A 21,451-nucleotide genomic window follows, 5' to 3' on the forward strand; every position below is an offset into this window, starting at 1 on the left:
CCTTCCTCTTCCTTATCCTTGACTCTCTTTCTTGCCTTCTTGTGTTCCTGCATCACTCTATGGAGAGTCTGTGGTCCTTTTCCATGTCACATGTCTGCAAAAATCTTTCTGTAAAGGACCAAAAAAAAAAAAAAATATTTTTAACTTGGCAGGCAATGCAGTCTCTCTTTTACAACTTCTCAATTCTGAATACAGAGATGTGAATTTCATCGAATTTTCACATTTTCCCTCAACCATTTAAAAAATGTAAAACCATTTATAACCCGTGGGCCATATAAAAACAAGCTGCAAGTCAAACCTAGCCCTCAGGCTGTAATTTGCCAACCTCCCAATCTCCCACCCCACCCCACCCCCACCTCATTCATGTTACCACTGGCTCTTCCTTACTGAGGACAGGCACCAAATTCCTTCTCCCCCACACCTTTTTTTTTGCTTTTTAGGGTCACACCTGCAGCATATGGAAGTTCCCAGGCTAGGGATCAAACTGGAGCTACAGCTGCTGGCCTACGCCACAGCCACAGCAACCCCAGATCCAAGCCACATCTGCTGGATCCTTAACCCACTAAGCAAAGCCAGGGATCGAACCCACAGCCTCATGGATACTAGTTGGGTTTGTTTCCTCTGAGCCACAATGGGAACTCCCTCTTTTCACTCTCAAACATGGAAATTAAGTACCAACCTACGTTCACTGTTAGAGCCACCTGGGATAATCAGTGCCCAGAAAGGCAATTGCTTATTTATTAGCGCCGTCACTCTCACAACCATGGAAATATTGCTTTAATTGAGCCCCTTGGCCCAATGGGACAGTGGCGATCCTCTGTGTCAAGGAAGAGAAGCACATGCCTTGTGATTTCCTCATGACAAACCTAACACACAAGTTCAAGGTCCGGCTGGTCTGCTTCATGGCTGCGAGATGTCAGAGCAGATTCTCAGTGTAGGAGTCCGAGAAACTGATGCTCCCCGCTCACCGAAGTGCTGCAAGGGATTCAGCGAGGTAAGGGACATTTGGTACCCAGCCTGATAAAGGCTCAGTAAATTCAGCAGAGGTCCTCATAAGCAACCAAAGCGAAGGCTGAGTGCATAGTTTGTGGCCTCTGCTGGCACCTGGAGGAGGCCCAGGACTGAAAGGGACCCGGGGCTGGGGACGCTCAATCTGTGCAGAGTGGGCACGATGGGTTGAGGTGCTGTTTTGGCTTTGATGTGGTAGGTAGCAGGTTCCTATCTCCAACCATCATAAGCAAAGTGTACAAAGAAGCCCATGCAACCAGCCAGCTCTTACCCACCAGCCTCCTCAAAGTCCTTGCCTCTCCCCAGTCATAGGAAAGAGACAACTTGGGGAGGAAATTCTGAGTCCAGCGCCCCTTGGGTAGCAGCTTTTATTTCTGCAGATTGACTTCCAGGTCTCCCCCGGTGCACACAGATGGTAGCACAGTTGCCAGGCTGTGTGTCATCTTTTACATCCACACGTATGTCACCCCATGTTGATGCATGGTTGTCCCAGCTACCAGTGTTAGTGACCACATATTATTTCTAAGGATGGCTGAGCCATCATTTTTTTTTTTTTTTTGTCTTTTTGCCTTTTCTAGGGCCGCTCCCATGGCATATGGAGGTTCTTAGGCTAGGGGTCAAATCGGAGCTGTAGCCATCAGCCTATGCCAGAGCCACACCAACGCCAGATCCGAGCCGTGTTCACGACCTACACAACTCACGGAAACGCCAGATCCTTAACCCACTGAGCAAGGCCAGGGATCGAACGAACCTGAACCCTCATGGTTCCTAGTCGGATTCGTTAACCACTGAGCCGTGACGGGAACTCCGAGCCATCATTGACTGCCTTAACATTTCCCGACTTGAGGACATCCGGTTAGCGTTTTGTCCCATGACAAAGATAAGACAGTGACCACTCTCTTGGTGCCCATAGCTCTTCTATTCTGCCGAATATTTTCTTTGCTTTGCTTTGGGAGATTCTTTTATTTTTTTTTTAAGTTAGGGTTTTATTTATTTATTTTTAAATGATTTTTATTTTTTCCATCATAGCTGATTTATAGTGTTCTGTCAATTTTCTATTGTACAGCAAAGTGACCCAGTCACACATACATATATACATTCTTTTCCTCACTTTATCATGCTCCATCATAGGTGACTAGATAGAGTTGCCTGTGCTATACAGCAGGATCTCACTGCTTATCCACTCCAAAGGCAATAGTTTGCATCTATTAACCCCAGACTCCCAGTGCATCCCACTCCCTCCCCCTTGGCAACCACAAGTCTGTTCTCCAAGTTCACCTTTCTGTGGAAATGTTCATTTGTGCCATATATTAGATTCCACAGATAAGTGACATCATATGGTCTTTGTCCTTCTCTTTCTGACTTACTTCACTTAGTATGAGAGTCTCTAGTTCCAATCATGTTGCTGCAAATGGCATTATTTTGTTCTTTTTTATAGCTGAATAGTATTCCACTGTGTATATATACCACATCTTTTTTTTTTATTGTTATTTCCCCATACAATTTTTTTGTACTGTACAGCATGGTGACCCAGTTACACATACATGTATACAAACTTTTTTCTCCCATTATCATGCTCCATCATAAGTGATTAGACATAATTCTCAGTGCTACACAGCAGGATCTCATTGCAAATCCATTCCAAAAGCAATAGTTTGCATCCGTTAACCCCAAGCTCCAATCCATCCCACTCCCTCCTCCTCCCCCTGGGCAACCACAAGCCTATTCTCCAAGTCCATGATTTTCTTTTCTTTGGAAAGGTTCATTTGTGCTGTATATTAGATACCAGATATAAGTGATATCATATGGCATTTGTCTTTCTCTTCCTGACTTACTTCACTCAGGATGAGAGTCTCTAGTTCCATCCATGTTGTTGCAAATGGCATTATTTCATTCTTTTTTATGGCTGACTAGTATTCCATTGTGTATATATACCACATCTTCCTAATCCAATCATTTGTCGATGGACATTTGGGTTGATTCCATGTCTTGGGTATTGTGAATAGAGCTGCAATGCACATATGGGTGCAAGTTTTGTCTGGATATATGCCCACGAGTGGGATTGCTGGATCATATGGGAGTTTTATATATAGTTTTCTAAGGTACCTCCATACTGTTCTCCTTAGTGGTTGTACCAGCTTACATTCCCACCAACAGTGCAGGAGGGTTCCCTTTTCTCCACACCCCCTCCAGGACTTGTTATTTGTGGACTTACTAATGATGGTCATTCTGACTGGTATGAGGTAGTATCTCATGGTAGTTTTGATTTTCTTTTTTTTTTTTTTTTGTCTTTTGTCTTTTTGTCTTTTGTTGTTGTTGTTGTTGTTGTTGCTATTTCTTGGGCCGCTCCCGTGGCATATGGAGGTTCCCAGGCTAGGGGTTGAATTGGAGCTGTAGCCACCAGCCTACGCCAGAGGCACAGCAACGCAGGATCCGAGCCACGTCTGCAACCTACACCACAGCTCATGGCAATGCCGGATCGTTAACCCACTGAGCAAGGGCAGGGACCGAACCTGCAACCTCATGGTTCCTAGTCGGATTCGTTAACCACTGCGCCACGACGGGAACTCCTGATTTTCATTTCTCTAATCATCAGGAATGTTGAGCATTTTTTCATGGGACCACATCTTAATCCATTCATCTCTTGATGGACATTTAGGTTGTTTCCATGTCTTGGCTATTTCGAATAGTGCTCCAATGAACATACGGGTGCATGTATCTTTTTCAAGGAAAGTTTTGTCCGGATATATGCCCAAGAGTGGGATGGCTGGGGCATATGGTAGTTCTATATTTAGTTTTCTAAGGTACCGCCATGCTATTTTCGATAGTGGTTGTACCAATTTACATTCCCACCAAGAGTGTAAGAGGGTTCCCTTTTCTCCACATCCTCACTTTGGAGAGATTCTTAAGGAGGGGATCAAAGCAGTACTGCACTTGGATCAGGCAAAAAGCATCCCTCTGTCTTTCCTTGGGCTGTGTCCCTCTCCAAGTGGTAAGGAATCCCCAGGCCAAAGGAATACGCCCATTTGAAATTGACAACCTCCCTTCCAGGTACCTGAGACCTCCAAAGTCCCTGCCCCAAATTCATCTCCAGACCTGCTCCTGGATCTCCCCTCCTGAGGTCCAGTCGCTCCAATAATGCATCAGAACTGGGCCCAGGAAATGGCTAAGGAGAGTAGTGGACCGAGTTTGGACATGAGGCCTGGGGTGTCCACCTACCTCCACAGGAGGTCCTCCCAATGACAGATGACCTAGAAATTAGCAAGAGAATGGGTTACATTCCAACGTGGAACTTCCAGGAGTCCGAGAACTTTAAACCTGACCCTGGCCTCAGGTGGTTATGAACATACATTTGTCACAGAACACATTTTGGTTAACAGTTTGTAACCTGACTGATGACTCAAAACTCTTCAAGTATATGGTATATGAGGCTCCAATGGTATTCTTGCCTGGAACCTTGGAAATTATTAGGAGAAGTCCTGAATTAAAGGTTGTGACCATTTTTATATTCTCTCACTATGCCTGAATTACCGCATTGCTTTTCCAAATAGCTATCCTGGTTTATAGTTTATGACTGTATCTGTTTCATTACATTCTCTCAGCCATTGGGGATTATAGTCACTGCTGCTGCTGTGTCTGCTGATTCAGTAGGTGTGAGATGCTCTGTCAACATTGCTTTCCTCTGCATTTCTTTGATCACCTGCAAGAATAATAAAACCACCACTTATTGAGCACTTACTACATGCCAGGCATGATGATAAAATGCTCTGCCTGCATTTTCTCATTTACTCCTCCCAGGAACCCTTTGAGGTAAGTAAATTAGAATCCCTATTTTAGAGATGAGAATAACGAGCTTAGAAAAATAAAAGATTGTGCCCAATATTGCAGTTAGTGATCAGTGCAGCCAGGATTAGAACCGAGGTATTTTTTGACACCAAAATCTGTGATTTTTAATTGTTATACATATTTTGCGTGTGTCTATTTCCTGATGTATTTCCTCTTTTGCGATTGACTTTTTCATCGCTTTAAACTTTTGGGGGGATTTTAGACTTGCAGAAGAGTTGCAAAGATGCAATACAGAATTCCCATATACCCCTCATCCAGTTGCCCCTAATGTTAGCATCTTATATAGCTGTGATGCATTTGTCAAAACTTAAAAAATGAATATTTGTACAATACTATCTATGACCTCAACTACAGAATATATCTGGATTTTGTTAAACAGACTTTTTAAGCCCATATCCATTAAGAATTTCATGTTCCTCTTAATAATTACAATGAATTCTTCATATTTTATTTGACCATTACCCAAAACATAAGTCTCTCTGGTCCTAAAAAACAGAACTACTACCATATGACCCAGCAATCCCATTCCTGGGTACATGTCTAGACAAAACTATAATTCAAAAAGATGCATGCGCCCCCTATCATAGCAGCATATTCACAATAGTCAAGACATGGAAACAACCTAAATGTCCCTCGACAGATGAATGGATTAAGATGTGGTATAAACACACAATGGAATACTACTCAGCCATAAAAAAGAACCAAATAATGCCATTGGCAGCAACATGGATGCAACTAGAGACTCTCATACTAAGTGAAGTAAGTCAGAAAGAGAAAGACAAAGACCATATGATGTCACTTATCTGTGGAATCTAAAACAGCACAAATGAACCTATCTACAGAACAGAAAAAGACTCACAGACATAGAGAACAGACTTGTGGTTGCCAAGGGGGAGGGGGAGGGATGGACTTGGAGTTTGGGGTCAGTAGATGCAAACTATTGCATGTAGAATGGATGTCAGTGGGGTCCTGCTGTATAGCACAGGTATCTCTATTGAATCTCCTGGGGTAGACTGCTTCCTGACTCTGATACTTCAGCTCTCCTCCTTCTCAGACTTTCCTCTTGTGTCTTCTAGAACACACAACCTCTCCCATGGCCAAAGCCCTATATACTCCCTCCTCTTCATCACATACCCTCCAACTCCAGCATCTCTGCCTCCTGCCTCTCCCTTGAGGCCAAGACTTGGCCTGAGGCTCCCTCAAAGCTTCTCTCTCTCTCTCTCCATCTAAGAATCTGGGGGTCCAGAGTTGATTTGGTAGCTTCTTCCATCTCTGAAGATACTGAACCTTAATGTCTAAACTCACCCCACTAGCTGACTTCAGTAGGCCTTGGTGCCTATATCATAGTTTTCTTCTTTCATCATTACCTGGAGAAGATAAGATGGCCTAGGACTTTACAGGCATTTGGAAACCATCAGACCAAACTATCAACCTCTCCTTTAAAACCAACACTAAATCTGGAGACAACCCCAGTGCCCATCAACAGAAATGTGGATAAGCAAAGTGTGGTATATCCATACAAAGGGATATATTTAGCGATTGTATGAGTTTCCTGAGGCTGCCATAATAAGCACCACACACTGGGTGGCTTCAACAACAGAAATGTGTTTCCTCATAGTTCTGGAGGCTGGGAAGTCCAAGATCAAGGTGTTGGCGGGTTTGGATTCTTAGGAAGCATCTCTCCTCCTTGGCTTGGAGATGGCACCTTCCCGCTCTGTCCTCGCATGGTCTGTCCCTGTCTGTGTTGTGTGTGTTCTAATCTTCTCTTCTAAAAAGGACACAAGTCCTGGAGTTCCCGTCGTGGCTCAGTGGTTAACGAATCTGACTAGGAACCATGAGGGTTCAGGTTCGATCCCTGGCCTTGCTCAGTGGGTTAAGGATCTGGCGTTTCCGTGAGTTGTGTAGGTCGTGAACACGGCTCGGATCTGGCGTTGGTGTGGCTCTGGCATTTGCCGGTGGCTACAGCTCTGATTAGACCCCTAGTCTGGGAACCTCCATACGCCTCGGCAGCAGCCCAAGAAATGGCAAAAAGACAAAGACAAAAAAAAAAAAAAAAAAAAGGTCTCTTTAAGAGTTACCATTGTGGCTCAGTGGTTAATGAACCTGAATAGGAACCATGAGGGTTCGGGTTTGATCCCTGGCCTTGCTCTGTGGGTTAAGGATCTGGTGTTGCCGTGAGTTGTGGTGTAGGTCACATACACAGCTCGGATCTGGTATTGCTGTGGCTGTGGTGCAGGCTGGCAGCTGTAGCTCCAATTCAACCCCTAGCCTGGGAACCTCCATATGCCACGGATGTGGCCCTAAAAAAAAAAGACAAAAAAAAAAAAAAAAAAAAAGAAAGAAAAAAATGCTCGCTTTGCTGCTATGGAAATTTTGCCTCGAGAAAACACACACACAGTCACCCATTTCCCAGAGCCATCCTCCTTCTCATCACCCCATCAGTTCCTGAGGTCCATCCTCCAGCCCTGGGGCCCACCCCCAGCCCCCCTCGGTCCACCCTTCAAATCCCAGGGTGCACCCCCTGATGGCCAAGCCTCGGATGCTCAGGCCCCCACTGCAGTCTGAAGGCCCTGGGAACATTCCTCCGCTTCCTACAACCACTGAAACACTGTGCCCCTTCCCAGCCAGTCTGGCTGTTCTGTTTTCTTCTATTTTCCCACGGAGCAAAATTTGGTGCTTTTGTACAAGGCTGTGCCATGTCCCCAGAGCGCATTAAACGGCCTCCCCTGAAAAAACAAAAACTAAAAAATACAACTTGCCGACATATTTTTCCACCCCCCCACCCCACCCCGATCCCTTCCTTTCTGCCTCTGAGGAGCTCTTGCTTCATTTATTCTCTCACAGTCAAGCTTTTTCTCTCTCTTTCTCCTGGATCTTCAAATTCTCCCTCAAGTATGCCTCCCCGTTACAGTGACAGCCTGTTCCAGTCTCTGCTCCAAAAAGAATTTCCCTCCTTTTGGGGAGTTCCCGTTGTGGCGTTGCAGATACAAATCCAACTAGCATCATGAGGACACGAGTTCAATCCCTGGCCCTGCTCAGTGAGTCTGGGATCCAGTGTTGGCATGAGCCATGGTGGTGTATGTCACAGATGTGGCTCAGATCCCATGTTGCTGTGGCTGTGATATAGGCCGGCAGCTGCAGCTCCAAGCCTGCAGGTGCAGTGCTAAAAAAAGAAAAAGAAAAGGGGAAAAAAAAAAAAAGAAATAGCGGTTTTCTGGCTTATTTCCCTGCCTGTTCATAGTAAGATTCTTGAAAGAACAGTTGCCTCATTCTCTTCCATTCACCCCTGAACTCATGGAGTCATCCTGGCTTCAGTCTCACCCTGCCACTGAAATGACAACTTCTGCTTTCCTACCAGCCTACTTTCTCTTCCTCTAAAAGCCTTCATTGATTCCCCAGGTCTGGGATGAGATCTTTTCCTGGGGGTTCCCAGAGCACCCCATGCTTACGTTGGCTGGAGCTCCGGTCATGTCGCACTGTCTGCTGTGTCCCCTCTGAGATTGTGAACACCTAAAGGGACACATCTGTGCTTAAAAAACACTCCCTACACAGGAGTTCCTATCGTGGCTCAGTGGAAACAAACCCGACTAGCATCCATGAGGATGCAGCTTTGATCCCTGGTCTCACTCAATGGGTTAAGTTGCCGTGAGCTGTGATGTAGGTTGCAGACGCGTCTCAGATCCTGTGTTGCTGTGGCTGGCGGCTACAGCTCCAATTCAACCCCTAGCCTGTGAACCCCCATATGATGCAGTGTGGCCCCAAAAAGACAGAAAAAAAAAAAAACACTCCATACACAGCCCTTGAAAGCACTAGGCATGTTGTATACATCAACTCACCCCTCTTTCCCTTTCTAGGTGTCCAACAGCACTTATCAAATAATCATTCATTGCTTTCTTCTTCCAAAATGCTAAATATTAAATTTTTATTGTTAGCCAAGTTTATTTCTGGGCCGTTTATTCTGTTCCATTAATCTGTATTTCTTTACATTGAACTTTCACATATTTTAAATATTCAATTTTTAATAATTTTATTGTAAATATTTCCTCTGTTTTTAAAGTAAGTTTTGGTGCAGTTCCCGTCGTGGCTCAGTTGTTAACGAATCCAACTAGAAACCATGAGGTTGTGGGTTCGATCCCTGGCTTTGCTCAGTGGGTTGGGGATCTGGCGTTGCCGTGAGCTATGGTGTAGGTTGCAGACGTGGCTCAGATCCCACGTTACTGTGGCTCTGGTGTAGGCTGGAAGCTACAGCTCCAATTCCACCCCTAGCCTAGGAACCTCCTTATGCTGCAGGAGCGGACCTAGAAATGGCAAAAAGACAAAAAAAAAACTTTGGAATCATTTTGTGCACTTCCATTTAAAAACCTCTTGGCCTTTTTTTTTTTACAGCTGCACCCCCCCAGCATGAGGAAATATGGAAGTCCCCAGGCTAGGGGTCGAATGGGAGCTGTAGCTGCCAGCCTACACCTCAGCGACGGCAATGCGGGATCCAAGCCATGTCTGGGACCTACACCACAGCTCATGGGGACACCAGATCCTTAACCCACTAAGTGAGGCCAGGGATTGAACCCGCATCCTCATGCATACTAGTTGGGTTATTAAGTTGCTGAGCCACAACAAGAACTCTGTTCTTGACTTTCTTCTGATTACATTGACTGTAAAATGCCTCATAGAGAAAAATCATCTCTCAATAAGAGTTAGCTTCCCCAAATTAAGCATAGAATACTTATTTATTCAAATATTTATTTATATCTTCCAATAACATTTTATATACTCATTTCTTTCCAGAAATTCTGTGTTTCTTAAACTAGGTACTCTGTGCTCCTTCCATTATTTTGCTTTGTAATATGTATGTATATTTTGCTTTGTTTTTGTGTGTGTGTATGTATATATTCAATTATGTATACAAAATATTTCAAAATAAAAATAAAAATATTATAACACCTCCATTATTTTATTCCTCTCTAATAAAATGTTTGTTTTACATTCACAAGGTTGATTTCCTTTTTAATAATTTCTTTCAAGTTTCTTCATTGCAGTGTATTCAAGAGTGCTCCTTTAGCTATATTTATCTGCCATCTAATAATGTACATTATTATGCTCTCTGAAGACTTCCTTGTCTTTTTTTTTTGCACTTCAAAAATTTTTTATTGCAATGTAGTTGACTTAAGTTGTATTAATTTCAGGTATATAGCTAAGTAAATTAACTATACATATACATATATCCATTTATTCTCGTATTATTTTCCCATACAGGTTGTTACACAATATTGAGTAGATTTCCTTGTGCTATACAGTAGGTCCTTGTTACCCATCTATTTTACGTATAGTAGTGTGTAAATATCAACACCCCCCCATTGATCCCTCCCCCTCCACAAGTCTCCTTTGGTAAACATAAGTTTGGTTTTGAAATCTTTGAGTCTGTTTCTGTTTTGTAAGTTCTACTGTATCATTTTTTATTGCAGTCCACATTTTAGTGATCTCCTATGATATTTGTCTCTGACTTTTTTGACATAGAGTGATAATTTCTAGGTCCATGCACATTGCTGTAAAAGGCATTATTTCATGCTTTTTTATAGTTGAGGAATATTCCTTGTATAGATGTACCACATCATTTTTATCCAGTCTTCTGCTGATGGACATTTTGGTTGCTGCCATGTCTTGGCTATTGCACATGGCACTGCAATGAACATTGGCATTCTTCTCTTTCTTTACAATATTGTACTCTTCTTATTTATTTTTCATGTCCAGTTACATGGTCTGGTCTTTGCATGGCTTCAAACACTCATTCTCCATCTGTCAGACATTGGAAGAGAAAATCAGGAGTTGTCACGGGTATGGGACCTAAGCTTAGTCAGAGGTACAAAGGCAGCTGAGTTTCCATGAAATCCGTATCGATGATTTCCCAGGTGGCAGGTAGGAAGTTGATAGGGAAAATTGCTTTCATTTTAACTGATACAGACAAAGTTGTTACAGCCACATTCAGGTTTGACAGAAACGTCAGCCTTCCTTACATTGGAAATACGATTCCCAAATATGATTCTAGGTTACATTTTTGTACTAAATGTTCTTTAATCCCGATGACCAAAAATGTTTGTTTTTTAAGCTTTTATGCTTTTAATTTCTAAATTAAAAAAGATAGACTTGGAGTTTCCGTTGTGGTTCAGTGCAAATGAATCTGACTAGCATCCATGAGGATGCGGGTTCGATGCCTGGCCTCACTCAGTGGGTTAAGAATCCAGCACTGCCATGAGCTGTGGCATTGGTCACAGACGGGGCTCGGATCCTGCATTGCTGTGGCTGTGCTGTAAGCCAGTAGCTACAGCTCCAATTTTACCCCTGGCCTGGGAACCTCCATATGCCGCAGGTGCGGCCCTAAAAAAAAAAAAAAAAAAAAAGGATAGAAAAAGAGCTGCCTTCAGGCAATAAATATTTCCTGTGTGTTTTGAAGCCCCCTATATCCCACCTTCCTGAGCAGTGCCTAGTCTGCAGTCTCATCTAAATCGCCTTCCTCTCTGGGCCTTCATTTTCTTATTGATTAAAAAGCCATTGGACTCGATGACAGCCACGGACTTGTAGGAATGTTGATCTATGTTGAAAGCACATGTCCGTTTGATATTAGCTGGTTGATTAATGGCCTTGTCGATGATACCAAAACAGAGGAAAGTGTTTCTATGGGTGTGGTTGTCAGGAATTGATAAAAGCCACCTTAGGGGGTAAAACTGAAGCTGGGCTGGAGCCGGACCTTCCAGGTTCCTTCTAGAACAAGTGCCAAGTTCAAGATTTTAGAAATAATTACTTGAACACATGGTTAGATATCACATCTTTGGTGAGGCTTTTCCAAACGCCCCTCCAACACAGTACTTCCCTTGACGTCCTGAGTGCTACTTTGTATACACCTCTGTCACCGTACTTGCCACACTGCAGCAGAATTATCTTTTTACTTGTCCTTCATTCCCATGAGACAGTAAGCTCTCTGTAGTGGAGGGCTGTGGCTTATAACCTCTGTCAGGCTACAAGCCTTCAGCTTAGCACCCGGCAGGTAGAAGCTGCTCAGAAACTTTCTGTTGAATCAATGAATGGGACGAAGCGCCTGAATAGGTGAGTAAAAGATGTGAAACTACAACTCTGGGGTGCAGAGCTAAGCTGTCCAACATGCCAGCCACCAGCCACATGTGGCCACTGAAAACTTGTTAAGATTAAATGCAGTAACAACTCAGTTTCAGGAGTTCCCGTTGTGGTTCAGTGGTTAACAAACCCGATTAATATCTATGAGGATGTGGGTTCAATCCCTGGCCTCGCTCAGTGGGTTAAGGATCTGGCATTGCCGTGAGCTGTGACGTAGGTTGAAAACGTGGCTCGGATCCTGCATGGCTGTGGCTGTGGGGTAGGCTGGCAGCTGTAGCTCCTATTCAACCCCCTAGCCTGGGAATCTCCATATGCCACGGGTGGGGCCCTAAAAAGACAAAAGACAAAAAACAAAAGACAATAAATAAATAAATAAATAAATAAATAAATAAATAAATAAATAAAAACTCAGTCTCAGGAATTCCCTGGTGGCCTAGCAGTAAAGAACTCGGCCTTGTCATAGCTGTGGCTAAGGTTCGGTCCCTGGCCCCAGGAACATCCGCATGCTGCAGGTGTGGCAAAACAAGAAGGAAGAAACACTACAAAAATAAAAACACAAAACTCCATTTCTACATCACACTGGCCACATCTCAAGTGCTCAGTAGCCGCATGTGGCTACCTTCTTGGACAGCAGAGGTTATAGAAATTTTCCATTATGGCAGAAAGTGTTTTTGGACAGTGCCAGTCCAAACTCTTCCATGTACTACACACAGACACAGACACACACAGCACGGAATTACAGGGACTCTCCAACGGAGTTACAAGAAGGGTCATCTCCCTCCAAGAGATTTAAGTGAGTCACGACCAGAGACGTAGGCTTCCACTGTTCGAATGGGAGAAAGAAAAGTTTCTAGAAGAAGTTAAAGGGGACCCCTTCCATTCCCTGCCTCAAAGCCCTTAAAGGTCAAAATGCAAGGGGAGACACCACTGCCACGATGTTTCCCAGACAATAAGCCTTCCATTATACTCCCATTACTCTAGGCTTTTGATTTATAAAGGAAAACTCCCATGTCTCACATGACAAATCATCTCTATTTATTTAGAGCTGGGAAGGAGCCAAAAGCAAACCATCAGTGAAGAGCGTGCAAGTAACCACAAATGCCTGCCTGGAGAGCCCTCGTGGAGTGCACGCGCTCCCCGCTGATTCCAAAACACTCTTTGTTGGGCAAAGTTTGCTCAGACATTTCCAAGCGTGCTGTGCTGGTCCCAGGGGCTTGATCTTAAGCTCTGCTCATCTGTCACCCTCTGAAGGTCCACTCCTTTGGGGGAGACGCCTGACCACAGAGATGACAGCTCCCCTTAGCCGGTTAGAGCTGTGCTCAGACACTGCCAGACTGTCCCATTCCCTTTCTGCAAACAATGAGCCAAGCTTATTATGTGCGATAGGGAAATCCCTGGGGCATAACGAGGTTCTGAGTAAAAATTCAGCATTGCCCATGATCTTCCAGGCAGGAGCTTCCATGAATGGAAGATTTTTACATTAAAAAAAACCTCAGAATTCTACTGAACAACAAATGCCAGATAAAACAAGAATAGTCCCAATCTTAACCTGGACGAAGAGAATGAGCCCTTCACATCAAGAGAGCAAATGTCCGAGTTCCCGTTGTGACTCAGCGGTAATGAACCCGACCAGTATCCATGAGGATGCAGGTTTGATCCCTGGCCTCACTCAGTGGGTTAAGGATCTGGCATTGCCGGGAGCTGTGGGGTAGGTCACAGAAATGGCTTGGATCCTGTGTTGCTGTGGCTCTGGCATAGGCTGGCCGCTGCAGCTCCAATTCAACCCCTAGCCTGGGAACCTCCATGTGCCTCGGGTGCGGCCCTAAAAAGACAAAAAAAGAGAGCATGTGTCCGGTGGTGTTTGGCCCAGGGAAGAACTTACCAGTCCAGGGGTGGCAGCATCACGTTGGAAGGGTAAGAAGGGAAGCTCTAGTCCTGAGGAAAGTGCCTAAGATGGTGAGGAACCATTGTCCTTGGCTATGGAAACCATTTTAGCTGACATTTCTCTGGACAGAAGAATAAAGATTCGAAATAAGCCATCAAGGAGCGCCCTGGTGGCCTGGTGACAAAGGATTCAGCATTGTCACTGCTGTGGCTGGAGTTCAATCCCTGGCCCAGGGACCAAGGACTTCCACATGCCAGGGGTATGGCCCCCCAAAAATAAATACATAAATACAAAATATGTATATAGTGTAATCTCATTGCACTTGTGTGTGGGGGTTCACCCAGGAAAACGCCTGAAAGCAGGTGTCTCAAACTGTACTATGTAAGGGCTGCCTCTACATGGGGAGGAAGCCAAGTGGATGGGGCCGGGAAGGGTGGAACTTTCACTTTTTATCACACGTGCTTCTGGGTTGCTTCAATGTTTTGCAACAGCATGTCAAATTTGTAGCGATTTACAACATTTTTGAGTCAAACAAATACAAAGAAGACACAGGCCTGTGATTAAATTAAGTAAAATCTAATCAAATTTCTGCTCCATTCCTTCCCACAGGAACTCCCGCCCACTGGGTCTGAGAGCTTGAATCAAGGGGGCAGGCATATGGGCAGGAAATCTCAGCAGGGGAGGTTGCTGGTCAGTGCCTCCCACTGCTGGACCGAGGTGAGTGGTGATGAGAGCCATCTTGAAGTTCCAGCTGGAAGGGGGCCCCCGAAAGGGGGAGACAGCCCATAGGAAGAGATGGAATTTGTCTGCTTGGAACCGATGCATCCCATCCATTTCTCCCCTTCACCAGGCAGCCTCTGTGTCATTGGCAGTCCTCTCACCACCCCGTCCCAAGTACCAAGCAGGCATCTCCCTTTTCCCACAAGCGAGCATTATTCCTGGGGCCCTGGGAGCATTCTCACTTCTGCTGGAAGCCTCTCTTCTGACACAGCACATGTACACACAGACCATCAGCATCTAGAACCACAATACTAATGAACAATATAAATACACAAGCAAATGACACAGGTGCTGGAGCAACACCTGAAATGATACCATCTCTGAGCAGCTAGACCGACTTCTTATATGCACCTGCTAGCCTTGCACACCTCAAGCCCTCGAGGACTTATTACAAGTCCATACCATGCATTCATCCAGTCTTTTACCAAGCCCCTACTCTATGCCAGGATACTATCTAGTATAATAGTTAGCTATTGCTTTTGGCTGCTAGTTACAGGGATCCAAAACAGGGGTGGTTTAAACAAGGTGTAGGAGATATTTTTCTCTCACATAATGGGAAACCCAGAGGTAGGGAGTCCAAGATTGGTGTGGCACCTTCTTGATATCATTAATAGCCTTCTACCTTTTTGCTTCACCACTCTTACCATATCTTCCAGTCTCAGAGTTGCCTCATGACACAAAACGGCTGCCTCGATTCCAGTCACCACATCTAAATTCTAGTCATCAGGGAGGAGGAAAGGGAAATGGTAAAGAAGCTATACTTTTCATCTGGAATCAACCTCTTTCGAAACAGGTTTAATGGAAGCTTTACCCAATCTGACTTGTATTTCATTGACTATCTCTCTGTGCAAGGAAAATGGGAAATGCAGGGTTTTACTATAGCTCCTGACAATACAGAGGTTCTTTGAGTAAGGAAGAAAAGAAAAAGAGGTACTGAGAAGATAGCTCTCACAGCTGGGGACCATGGGTGATGCAGAGATTAAAACACAGTGCCCTCAAGGAGCTCAGGCTTCAGGGAGAATAATTTCCTTCCAAAATGGCTAAAAAGGATAACTCTGTCTTGAGATATAAACCTTCATCTAGAGAAAGAGACTCTGTAATTTAGGACAGCCCTTTCCCAGAAGATTCTAGACTGCAGAGAATTCTGCTGAGTTTATTTGTTTGTTTTAATTCACTAGGAATTACATTTCTGTCTATGAAATCTGCTTGAGCCCTGCTCCTATCCACTGGCATTTATATTCCTCATAACTGGGGTGTCAACCCTCTGACTGTGCATTATGTGCCTGTAACTCCATACACAGGAGAGACGTATCTTGCTCTCAATTTCATTTTGAGCAAATCCCATGTTTTCTCAGATAAAGTGAATATGATGGGCTCTCTTGGCTTTCGCCCCCCCACCCCACCCCAGAGGGGGGGAAGGGGGAGGGAAGCTGATTTCCTCTGTTTCTACCTTGGCCGTGGGTGAGGAGCTCAGCCTAGAGGCCTCCCTGAGCCAGAAGCCGGGTGAGTGCTTACTGCTGGCGCCCTGACCCCCACCATTCACCTGGGCCACCTGTCCTTTGACTGCCTAGGGACCACCCAGAGTCTCAGGGGTAAGTGGGAGCATCACAATGGGGGTGGCCCTGAGAGAGGGTGGGGCACCGCAGATGGCCTTGGGGAGCCCAGAGGAGATGTCGGGGGGCAGGGGGGCTCCTTGGGCACAGGAGCAGAAACACGGTCCAACGGATGCTTCCACAACCTAGAGAATGAGTCACAGTCATCAGTGCAGGTTATGTTTGACCCACTTGTCATTCATTCAGCATTTACTAGGAGCACCCCTTCTGCTGGATGCTAAACCCGGTGGCAGACAAGCCTGCTGGTCCTGGGGGGCAGGGAAGAGAATACAAGGAATGCGCTGTGCGGGTTCAAGAGAAGCCCTCCAACTGGGCATGGGAAGAGAAGGCTTCCAGGAAGAGGTTTACCCAAGCTGAGTTCCAAAGGATGGGTCAGGCTAGGAGAGGTGAGAGCCAGCCAGTGTGAGCTGGTCTGTGGCTGCCTGTCTGCTCTGGGGGCCTGGTGCCACCTGAGGCTGGCAGGACAGGCGTTAAAGTCAGTATAATGTGGCCATGATAGTGGGGCTACCCTGTAGGGAGGGGAAGCGCCAGTCACATGGACTTTTTTTTTTTCCCTTTTTCTTTTAAAGCTGCACTTGCGGAATATGGAAGTCCCAGAGCCAGGGGTCGAATCGGAGCTACAACTGCAGCCTCTTCCACAGCCATGGAAACACCAGATTCGAGTCACATCTGCGACCTATACCACAGCTTGTGGCAACACCGGATCCTTAACCCATGGACACAGGCCGCAGATCAAATCCACATCCTCGTAGAGACAATATTGTGTCCTTAACCTGATGAGCCACAATGGGAACTCCCTGACGGACTTTAAGCAAGGAAGGTTCAAAGAGCATGTGGCTGGATGGAGGACAGCTTTTCTTCTTTTTTTTTTTTCCTAGGGCCACACCCACGGCATATGGAAGTTCCCAGGCTAGGGGTCGAATCAGAGCTGCAGCTCCCAGCCTAAGCCACAGCCACAGCCACAGCAATGTCAGATCTGAGCTGTATTGTTACCTACACCCCAACTCATGGCCACACCAGATCCTTAATCCATTGATCGAGGCCAGGGATCAAACCTATGTCCTCATGGATACTTGTCGGGTTCGTTTCTGCTGTGCCACAATGGGAACTCCTGGAGGACAGATTGTAAGCAGGCCGGCCTGGCAGTCAGGCAATAGCTGGGACAGTGAGCCTGAACTCAGATTAGTCTGGCACTAGAGATGCAGAGGCTGCCAAAGAGATAACCAGTAACCATGGTTGAGTGATGCGATGTTGGCATGAGGTCAGGCATGGAGGAGAGCCTGGTTTGGGGCTGGGTGACTTTGTCCCAGGCTCACATCCTGTGCAGGGAAAAGATGAGCTCAGAGAGACACTTGGGCGGGGGCGGGGGGAGAGAGGGTTCGAGGGTTAGTTTGGGGAGCCCTCCCCCGCATCAGCTCTGGGCGTGTGGATGTGGGAATTGAGAGAGAGTTGGGGAAATGCAGCTGCTGCCACTCCATACGTCTGAAGACAAAGTGGGCTTGTCCTGCAGTAAATACATATAAGGTTTCCCCTGAGAGCAAAAAGCGAGAAGGAATGAATGAGACACCTCAAAGCCAGAGCCAGGCTGGGATGGCATTTTTAAGGAGGCTTTCTGGTCACTTGCCACAGGGAATACGTTTCTTCAGAAAACCCTGAGAGGTCAATACTAGAATGAGCTCCGTTTGACTCACAATAAATCTGGGATCAGAGACGGAGCATGACTTATTCGAGGGGACCCAGCCAATAAGTGGCAAACAAACACAGAATCAGGTTCTTCTGATTCCCAGACAGCTCTAGGGAGCGAGTTTCACCCAGTGGTTAGGAGATGGACTTCGGAGTTTGGTTTGACGCCAAACTCTGCTATTGACTAACCTCTCTGAGCCTCTGCCTTGTCATCTGTGAATTGAGGTTCACGATTCCATCTTCTCAGAGGGACGCCGTGAGGTTTGAATGAGATAATATGCAACTGTAATATACTGCAAACTTTGCTTGACCCAGGGAGCCATTCGGCTGTTGCCATTGCTTAAGGCAACTGGAGTGGGCTCTGTTCGGTGGTTAATCTGAGCCCCTGTGAGACCAGGAAGTCAGAGGAAGCAGGTCAATAGAGCGTAGATTCCTACTGGCTTGTTTTTCTTTCCCCCAGCATCGAAAAAGCTTGAGTTCATCCTGCAAACCAGGGTTTGACTCCAACTGGGGTTTAAGGAAGATTTTAAAACCCACCCTCCTGGGGTTCCCTTTGTGGCGCAGCGGAAAGGAGTCCAACTAGGAACCATGAGGTTGTGGGTTCAATCCCTGGTCTCACTCAGTGGATTAAGGATCCAGTGTTGCTGTGAGCTGTGGTGTAGATCACAGACGTGGCTCAAATCTGGCGTTGCCATGGCTGTGGTGTAGGCTGGCAGCTACAGCTCAGATTTGACACCTAGCCTGGGAACTCCATATGCTTCCAGTGTGGCCCTAAAAAAGCAAACAAACACACAAAACCCCACTCTTGGTGGGCCTGACTTAGCCTGAGGCAGCCCTAGACACTCCGGGCAGACTCCTGCCAGGATCCTTCTTGGACACACTGTGCTCAGCAATTCGGTCCACACTTGCCAGCCTCACTCTTCTGCCTCCCTTTCTGCCCAGTGCCCTCCCTCCAGGAGTCAGGCTCTGTGGAGGTCAGGCCCAGGAGTGGGGCAGCCTTGGCAGCAGGGATTAAAGCCCAGGCCTCAGGCAGGGGGTATGGGCCAGGCAAGCCACGGGGGGGGGGGGCCCAGGGAGGTGGGAGGGGGTGTGTTTCTTTGGACTCTGCCTTCTGCAGAGCTGGTGCCAAGGCAAGCAGAAGATTTGACTCAGCACAGCTTCTTCATCTGGGGCCTGGTCACATGCCCGCGGTCTGGCCCACAGGCCTCAGTGACGATGGCATTTACCCATGAGTGACACAGCTGACAACCCCTCTGTCCCATTTCTGGTCGGACCCCATAGGATTTCTTGAAATCTTGTTCATGCGGTTAGTATGGACCAGACATTCTTTTAGGTCTAAAGTTCAAATGTAGCCTTTAAAAAAAAAAAAGGAAAGAAAGAAAAAGAAAAAAAGAAAGAAAGAAAATCTTCCACAATGCAAAGTGAACTGTGTTTCTATAAAAAGGAAAAAAAATGGTACTTTTTCAAAAAACCATATCCCAAACTGGAACATTTAAATATGAGACTGATATATAAATATGCATACCCTCTCACAAAAATAGAGTGGTTTCGGTTTACGTTAGTTTTTTTCCCTTCATTTATTGAATGTCATTGAAAATCCACCCAAAGCCACCCTGTGGTGAGTACAGTCAGCCAGTCACACACACACACACACACACACACACACACACACACACACACACCCGCTCTCAGAGACAATTGTTCACATGGGGAATGGATCTTAGAACTGCTTTCAGGGGCAGCTGCATCCATGGTTTGTTGCTGGAATAGTTTTCCAGTCACCCATTTCTATTACTTCATGTGGAGGTGCGTTTCCAGACCCCCAAACAAAACTGAGGGGTGGGCGGAGGCCTGAAGGACATGATGCTGAAGGGTCACAGGGGGGGTTTCAAAGGAGGGGAAAGTGAGGAAGACTTGATGGTCTGTGTCCCCCTCAGAGTGCTGCTTAGGAGTTCCCACTGTGGTTCCAGGGGTTAAGAACCCCATGTAGCCTTTGTGAGGATGCGGGTTCGATCTCTGGCCCCCTCAGTGGGTTAAGGATCTGGCTTTACTGTGGCTGTGGTGGAGGCCGGCAGCTGCAGCTCTGATTTGACCCCTAACCTGGGAACTTCCATATGCCATAGGTGCGGCCCTAAAAAGAAAAAAAAAAAAAAAAACAGAAAGAAAAAGAGGTGATTGCTCCAGAAAAAGCTAAGGGAACATCTCCTCTAAGGCAAGGCCCCCCCAGGTGTGGAATTGGGTTCCGGTCCTGCTCCCTCCCTGTGTGGTTCTGGCCCAGTTAGCGCACATCCCTGAGTCACTCTGAAATGAGACGGATGACATCGATGCAGAGGTGTGATGCGGTGACTAAGCGAACGCGTGCTTCCTCAGCCAGGAAGAGACGTGGGCTGTGACTGGGTCACCCCCGGGAAAGGGTGGGACATGCTTGGCACCCTGGCCGTCGAAGCACTGATTTTGTTTCATGAGACCAAAGAACTGAGAACAGGACCAAGGAGAGCCAAGAGCAAGGATGAAAAGACAACAAGAAAGCCTCCGGTGGCGCCCCGAAGAAGGCGATGAAACACACAGGCACAGGCAGAGATGGGAAGGTTTGCCAAAGGACCACGGGAAGGATTGAAAGAGCACCCCCCCATGGCCAAAACTGGAACTATATGAGCAACAAAATAAAGCTGCATTGGATTATAAACCACAGTATAAAATAAATATCCATGCTTCCATACTGATAGAAATAAATGATTGACTAAATTAATAAATAAGTTAAATAAATTAACAAAGGGAGAGGGAAGAGACAAATGCCCGGTATGGAGGAATCCCACAGAGACGCTCCATCCCCAGGAGGCAGAGCATAGCTTCCACCCCTTAAGAGTAGGCTCTGTCCTGGCTTCCTTCAAAAGACCACAGGATGGAAAGGGCAGCCCCAAAGAGCAGATTTACTCCGGAGAAGCCCGACAAACCTGCGTCACCCAAGTCATCAAGGTCAACATTTGTTGGCCACACATCACCTTGACGGTACTCCCGTCGATGGTGCTGTCATAGGACGAAAATGGCGCTTTACCCCTTTGCTCTTCCTGGCAAAAACCCCAGTCTAATTGTAACACATCAGATAAACTGCAACAGAGGAGCCTCCTACAAAACACCTGACCGGAACTCAAAACTGTCAAGGCCACCCAATGCGAGAAAAGTCTGATAAACCGTCTGACGACTAACTGCAGTGTCGGGTCCTAGATGGGATCCTGGAATAGAAAGAGGACCTTAGGGGAAAACTAAGGGAGTCTGAATAAACTCTGGACTTTAATAACAAGGTACCAGTGTTGTTCCATTATTTCGAACAGATGTCCGGTTCTGATGTGCAAGATGACAGTATTAGGAGAAACTTGGGGGGGAGGGGGAGGGAAGAGGAGGTTACATGGGAACTCTCTGTACTATTTGCTCAATGTTTCTCTAAATCCAAAACTCTCCTTAAAGTCAAGTCTATTCCTTTAAAGGAGGAGGAGGAGAGAAGGAAGAAGGA

The 21,451-nt window shown here is 46.1% G+C and overlaps 1 long non-coding RNA gene across 1 annotated transcript; it reads left to right on the top strand.

Annotated features, from left to right (window-relative positions):
* Positions 1 to 16,286: 16,286 nt before the first annotated feature.
* Positions 16,287 to 21,241, top strand: LOC146401606 (uncharacterized). Its single transcript, XR_014811487.1, has 2 exons — positions 16,287 to 16,643; positions 20,064 to 21,241. It is a non-coding gene; the product is annotated as an uncharacterized LOC146401606 (long non-coding RNA).
* Positions 21,242 to 21,451: the final 210 nt, after the last annotated feature.

The sequence above is a fragment of the Sus scrofa genome, chromosome 7 (genome assembly GCF_054392235.1).
Source record: "Sus scrofa isolate SSC_HxYL_T2T_F1_AM1 chromosome 7, Sscrofa_HxYL_maternal_Yorkshire_Landrace_v2.0, whole genome shotgun sequence".
Classification (NCBI taxonomy): Eukaryota; Metazoa; Chordata; class Mammalia; order Artiodactyla; family Suidae; genus Sus; species Sus scrofa.